Below are 7301 nucleotides of genomic sequence, written 5' to 3'. Positions count from 1 at the left end.
TTTTATAATTATTCTAATGTTTAGGGTCACTGTGATTATTACTCAAATAATCAAGAAAATATAAATCGTAGGTAATAAATCGCGAAGGTGTAAATTATAATTACTTTATAAATAGCTAATATTGGCTATTATTCTAAGTGTTCTAATTGTTATTCTAATTCTTTTGATCGTTGCATTGTCACTGTGATTATTATTGCAATTATTTTATAAATAGTTTACTATACTATACTCTTACTTTTATAATTATTCTAATGTTTAGGGTCACTGTGATTATTATTCAAATAATCAAGAAAATGTAAATCGTAGGTAGTAAATCGGGAAGGTGCAAAATACAATTATTTTAAAAATAATTAATCTACTATATTTCTACTTTCATAATTATTTCCAAGCTTTAAAAATACTCGAAATATTTTGTGATTATTTTACAAATAACCAAGAAAATGTAAATCATAAGTAGTAAATCGCGAAGGTGTAAATTATAATTATTTTATAAATAGCTAGTATTGGCTATTATTCTAAATGTTTTAATTGTTATTCCAATTCTTTTGATCGTTGCATTGTCGCCGTGATTATTATTGTAATTATTTTATAAATAGTTTTACTATACTATACTCTTACTTTTATAATTATTCTCAACTTTAGGGTCACTGTGATTATTATTCAAATAATCAAGAAAATATAAATCGTAAGTAGTAAATCGCGAAGGTGCAAAATACAATTATTTTATAAATAATTAATCTACTATATTTCTACTTTTATAATTATTTCCAAGCTTTAAGAATACTTTAGAATATTCTTAAACTTAATTCCAATTCCATTTCTTTGAATTATTTTATCACGATCCTATTAGCTACTAGCTCGACGATTTTCCTCAATCCCGTTCGTTCCGTTTTTAATCCTAAACTTGCACGCCGTGAGACTGAAACATCTAGATCCGAGACAGTGTAGATTACAGAGTGTGAAAGTAGAAGACACCGAGTGCATTCATGTACCAGATACTGTACGAGTTCCGATTCGTGTGCGTAATCTTCTCAAGCGTGCCGTGTTTGTGCAAGAAAGATCAGATTTTGTAGAATAAGTAGAACGAGAAGTTCTTAAACGAACTTTTAGGTCACCGTAGAACTTTTATCAGTATTTGTGTGTTAAGTTAATGTGATCCGCGATACACAACCGTCCCGTGGAAGTAGCGCGCGCGCATGCGCGCTCGACGTTGGTCAAGCGGTTCTGGTTTCGTCGGGAGAAAAAAAAAAAAACGAAATTTCCGCGAATCCGCTGGCGCGGGAAATTTTTAAATAAATATCTGAGTCACCGGCGATACGCGAGGTTAATCGAGGCTCTGTCCAATCATGGCGGAACCCGATCGGCGATCGTCCCTGATTAAATAAAACTCAATCTATGCCAAGTATCCCGGAGAATCGCGCGAGGATGCAGATATTCGGTTATCAACGTTGAAACGTCAACGGTGATTTACGATACGAAGCGATAGCGGGAGAATAAAATGCGACACACACACACAGACACCGTTCGAATCATTGCAAAACCAAACTGAATCATTCTTCTCGATGACAATGTCTTGGAAGAAAGGAAGAACTGTTTCACGATTGATTCAGAAATATATTTTTTCAAACGTTTATCGAATTCTCGAGAAACCTAATCTAACACTTTTACGATCGAACAATAGCGCGGGAAATTTAAAATTACCACTTACAAGGCAATAACTGTTTTAGGAAGATATATTTTTAAAGATCAAATGAAGAAAACCAAATTGAATTATTCTTCTCGATGACAATGTCCTGGAAGAAAGACAGAACTGTCCCACGATTGACTCAGAAATATATTTTCAAAACGTTTATCGAATTCTCGAGAAACATAACTATTTTGCGATTAAATAGTGGCGCGGGAAATTTAAAATTATCACAGGATGACAGCTGTTTTAAGAAGATATATTTTTAAAGATTAAACGAACAATCACGGTATAAAGACAACCAAATTGAAGAAATATAGAATTGTCTCACGATTGACTTAGAAATATATTTTTCCAAACGTTCATCGAATTCTCGTAAAACCTAACTTAACTATTTTCCGATTAAATAGTGGCGCGGGAAATTTAAAATTACCACTTACAGAGTGGTAGCTGTTTTGGGAAGATATATTTCTAAAAATCAAACGAACAGTCTCGGTATAAAATAAAACTAAACCGAATTATTCCACTCGATGACAATGTCATGGAAGAAAGACAGGACTGTCCCACGATTGACTCAGAAATATATTTTTCCAAACGTTCATCGAATTCTCGCGAAACCTAATGTAACTCTTTTCCGATTAAATAGTGGCGCGGAAAATTAAAAATTACCACTTACAAGGCGATAGCTGTTTTAGGAAGATATATTTCTAAAACTCAAACGAACAATCACGGTATAAAGACAACCAAACTGAAGAAATATAGAATTGTCTCACGGTTGACTTAGAAATATATTTTTCAAAACGTTTATCGAATTCTCAAGAAACCTAACAACTATTTTCCGATTGAATAGTGACGCGGGAAATTTAAAATTACCACTTACAGAATGGTAGCTGTTTTGGGAAGATATATATCTAAATATCAAACGAACAATCTCGGTATAAAGAAAACCACACTCAAGAAATATAGAACTGTCTCACGATTGTCTTAGAAATATATATTTCCAAACGTTCATCGAATTCTCGCGAAACTTAATCCAATCTAACTCTTTTCCGATCGAACAGTGATGCGGGAAATTTAAAATTACCACTTACAGAGTGATAACTGTTTTATGAAGATATATTTCTAAAAATCAAACGAAAAGTCTCGGTATAAAATAAAACCAAACCGAATTACTCTTCTCGATGACAATGTCTTGGAAGAAAGACAGAACTGTCCTACAATTGACTTAAAAATATATTTTTCCAAACGTTCATCGAATTCTCGTGAAATCTGACCTAATCTAACTTTTTTCCGATCGAACAGCGGCGCGGTAAATTTAAAATTACCACTTACAAGGTAATAACTGTTTTATGAAGATATATTTCTAAATATGAAACGAAGAGTCTCGGTCTAGAGAAGTCGAATAATCCTGTCTAATAAGTCCAAACCTGACTTATCTAACGAGAGCACGATAAATTTACGATTTCTCGCTATCAAGCCTCGATATGAATTACGTAGAAAGCTTTGACTCTTTCGTAAGTGTGTTCAAAAAACAGAGAAATGTTCGAGCGAACACGTCTAATGGATCTGGAATACAGCTTATCGATCCCGAAGATAGCGGGATGAATTTCTTGGAAGGTTTCCTAACGTTCAACGAGGGAACTCCAGGGGTCTAGCCGTGGATGATTCATAATCCCAGCCCTCTTTCTTCCCTCCTTTCTTTCTTCACTTTCGACAGTCTCGTTTCGTCATACTGGTTCACGTTTTCGAGCAGAGGAAGGCCCGGTGAAACTGTTTGACGATCAAACATCCTCTCGTCCCGTCGAGTCCTCTCCGGCACCGCTTTGGCGACATCGTATTATGAAACGTCCTGTACACGCCACTTTCACTATCGCGGCCAAGTTTCATAACTGTTATTATCGAGGTCATACGTAGGTTGGAGAGAAGTCGGCAGAGAGGCAGAGAAAAGGGTTCCCGCGGCGGATTATCGGCATCGATCCCTCATCGACGCCGATTTCCGTCAGCCAGGCGATCGATCTTCGCGAGAAAACGCGTCCATTCGACCAGTTTCCTGGCTGTTGCGTCTTTTTCTAAAAAAAAAGATGTATTTTATTATGGATCCCTTAGTTTAGAGACATCGACTCGATTGTTACGTCCTTTTCTAAAAAAAAGATGTGGTTTATTATGGATCCTTTAATTTAGGGGCGTCGACTCGATTGTTGCATCTTTTTTTTAAATAAAAAACAGATGTAATTTATTATGGATCCTTTAATTTAGGGGCGTCGACTCGATTGTTGCATCTCTTTTTTAAATAAAAAAACGATGTATTTTATTATGGATCCCTTAGTTTAGGGGTGTCTATTCGATTATTGCATCTTTAAAAAAAACGATGTATTTTATTATGGATCCCTTAGTTTAGGGACGTCGACTCGGTTGTTGCATCTTTTTTTTAAATAAAAAACAGATATAGTTTATTATGGATCCTTTAATTTAGGGGCGTCGACTCGATTGTTGCATCTTTTTTTTTAAATAAAAAAACGATGTATTTTATTATGGATCCCTTAGTTTAGGGGTGTCGATTCGATTATTGCATCTTTAAAAAAAACGATGTATTTTATTATGGATCCCTTAGTTTAGGGACGTCGACTCGGTTGTTGCATCTTTTTTTTAAATAAAAAACAGATGTAATTTATTATGGATCCTTTAATTTAGGGGCGTCGACTCGATTGTTGCATCTCTTTTTTAAATAAAAAAACGATGTATTTTATTATGGATCCCTTAGTTTAGGAGTGTCGATTCGATTATTGCATCTTTAAAAAAAACGATGTATTTTATTATGGTTCCCTTAGTTTAGGGACGTTGACTCGATTGTTTCATCTTTTTTTAAAATAAAGAAAAGATGCATTTTATTATGGATCCCCCCTTCGTTTAGGGACGGAACACAGGGTTTTGTATATTTTTGTGATCCCTGGATCTCTTTCGAAGGAAAAGTATACCTTTTTACGGATCCTTCGTATCTGGATCTCTTCGTTTAAGGATGAAACATAAGGTTTCTATATTTTTGCGATTCCTGGATCTCTTTTGAAGGAAAGTTCTATTTTTTTATGGATCTTTCGAATCTAGATCCCTTCGTTTAAGGATGAAACAGGGTTTCGTACATTTTTGCGATTCCCGGATCTCTTTCGAAGCAAAAATCTATTTTTCTATGGATCTTTCGAACCTGGATCTCTTCATTTAAGGATGAAACACAGAGTTTCGTGTATTTTTGCGATTCCTGGATCTCTTTCGAAGCAGAAATCTATTTTTGTATGGAACTTTCGAAACTGGATCCCTTCGTTTAAGGACGGAACACAGGGTTTTGTATATTTTTGCAATTCCCGGATCTCTTTTGAAGTAGAAGTCTACGTTTTTATGGATCTTTCGAACCTAGATCACTTCGTTTAAGGATGAAACAGGGTTTCGTACATTTTTGCGATTCCCGGATCTCTTTCGAAGCAGAAATCTATTTTTCTATGGATCTTTCGGATCTGAAAATTAGATCCTTTCGTTTGAGGAAGAAATTCACTGTTTTACGCAGTTTTGGGATGCTTAGATTTATTTTTTAAGGTAATTCTAATTTTCAGTGGCTCTTTCGAGTCTTCGATCTGGATCCCTCTGATTAAGAAGGAAGAAATCAATGATTTTGGCTCGATATATACGATTCTAGAAGATTTATAGGTGACGTATCAATAACACTGTCCGATCTCAACTTTTTCTCTGTAATATCCATTAAGCACATCCATTATCCACATATCTAATCTGTAATATCCATTAGGTGAATCTCATAGAATTTACTTTTTTGTTGAAATTGTTCTAAATGTGAATTGTCTTTAAAAACACACAATTTTCGGTTAAAACGAGGAATTACGTAAAAAGTAAGAGCATTAGAAGGTTCAGTGTTATCTAACAACTTACGTCTATCCCGAGTTTATCAACATCTATAATTACAATTATTCGTGCTTCTGAATAACTATAATCGATCATGAAAGTTTCAAAACAAGACTCTGAGCGTCCTTTCTACGCGTATTTCAACATTTTTACAAAAACTTCCTTACTCAACAGAGACTAGAGAACCAGCTTCTCAAAACCTGCATAACACATGCAATAAACGAGATAAAAATGAAAATAAAAACGAATACAATCCATTAAACAATCTATTCAAACACCAAACCCTTATAAAACATCTTGTCACAATTACATTTGTAATTATTAACATAAAAATCCGGATTTTAATCCAGAAAATTCGAACGTCGCTATTAAACGAAAACAAAATGAAATAAAAAATCAAATTCATTCGTTACGCGGAATATTCCGACTTTAAACCACGTTGTTATTACTACTATATTAGGCTGGTGCATATGAAATGTCGGATTTTTTTACATGCTAACGTTTGTCTTCCTGTTTTCGTTATACTTTTGGTTTTGGCATAACCTCGTTTATAGTCGTACCGTCCATTGCTAGAGTCACATTTCAACAAAGAAGATTTTCTCGAAAGTGTTCCCTTTTGTTATTTCATTTGAATTTTCTACCGATACGAATCTAAACGATATTCGTATAATTTTTTTGTACGAGTATAAACTTGGTAATAACGCTGCAAAATCTGCACGCAACATAAACCAAGCGTTTGGGGAGAATACAGTTAATGATCGAAAAGTGTAGCGTTGGTTTGAAAAATTTAGGTACGCTGATTTTTCGCTACAAAATGATCCGCGTGGCAGACCCAAAACGTCTGTGAAAAATGATGATCCGAAGGCATCGGTGGAAGCGGATCCAACTGTATCCACGAGGGAACAGGCTACCAGGATGAAAATTGACCATACAACGATATTGCGACGTCTTTCCGAAATTGGCAAGGTGAAGAAAATGGATAAGTGTGTACCGCGCGAACTAACTGAGCGAAATAAGCTGGATCGGTTGAACGTATGCTCATCGTTACTGTCCCGATTTCATCGAGAGCCATTGAAATACGAAGTTTCGCAGCACCCAGCCTATTCACCGGATCTCTCGCCAACCGACTTTCATTTTTTTAAACATTTAGAACTGTTTTTACGAGCTAAACAGTATGAAAATGAAGACAGTTTGAAAAATTCGATATCAGAGTTTATTGATTCTAAAGATCAGAATTTTTTTAAGACAGGCATCTATGCTTTAAAGTCTCGTTGGGAAAAGTGTATCGAAGCGAATGCAGCATATTTTGATCGAATAAACAGCTTTTGAAAAAAGATATGCAGTTTTATATATTCACTTAAAAATCCGACATTTCATATGCAGCAACCTAATATTATTACGCTATTATTATTACGATAATATTGTATATTATCACACGTATACAATAACTACCGGGTGTCCCGATCGGAATGGTTTCGAAGCCACGAATGAAGCAGCGAAAGGGTTAACGAGACGCGTTTATCGGGGAAAGTTAATCGGACGGATGCCATTTAACTCCATGGAAAGTATCATCGGCCTTCCCGTGTGTCGAAACAATATTCTCGTTGACTCGGCTTGCCCCCTTTTGCTTTCGCGGCGAAGGGACATGGGAACGTCCCGAATTAACGTTTTCTTCGGTGGAAGAAGTCGAAAGGATCGGAAAGGCTGTGGC

The sequence above is a fragment of the Lasioglossum baleicum genome, unplaced genomic scaffold, assembly GCF_051020765.1.
Source record: "Lasioglossum baleicum unplaced genomic scaffold, iyLasBale1 scaffold0933, whole genome shotgun sequence".
In the NCBI taxonomy this organism is placed as follows: Eukaryota; Metazoa; Arthropoda; class Insecta; order Hymenoptera; family Halictidae; genus Lasioglossum; species Lasioglossum baleicum.
Note: the sequence above shows the minus strand (reverse complement) of the source record.